Below are 404 nucleotides of genomic sequence, written 5' to 3'. Positions count from 1 at the left end.
AAAGAGCCCCTCCACCCACAACTCTGTGCTGCTGCCATCTCCCAGGAGCGGGGGAGCGGTGGGGAGGAAACTTGCCCCACCATCCCTTCCATCCCCCTCAGTCAACACCCTGTGCCGCCACTGCCTCCAAGGAGCAAGGCCCCCCATTCCATTCCTTCCATCCCCACTGTCATGGCGGTGCTGCGCCGCACTGCTGCCTCCTGTCTGGAATGCTCTTGGAGCACTCTGGTTGTTTCAGTCAGCTTTGTGACTGGCTGCTGAGACCATCAGTCAGAGTGTAACTAAAGCATTATGGACAGACAGACAGAAAGACAGACTAAGGCTTTTATTATATTAGAATAATTCTATTTGCGTGAGCTGTATTTTACCAATTTTACCTGAAGGATGTAAGCTAGGCAGTCTCT

Source organism: Alligator sinensis, unplaced genomic scaffold (genome assembly GCF_000455745.1).
Source record: "Alligator sinensis unplaced genomic scaffold, ASM45574v1 scaffold223_1, whole genome shotgun sequence".
In the NCBI taxonomy this organism is placed as follows: Eukaryota; Metazoa; Chordata; order Crocodylia; family Alligatoridae; genus Alligator; species Alligator sinensis.
Note: the sequence above shows the minus strand (reverse complement) of the source record.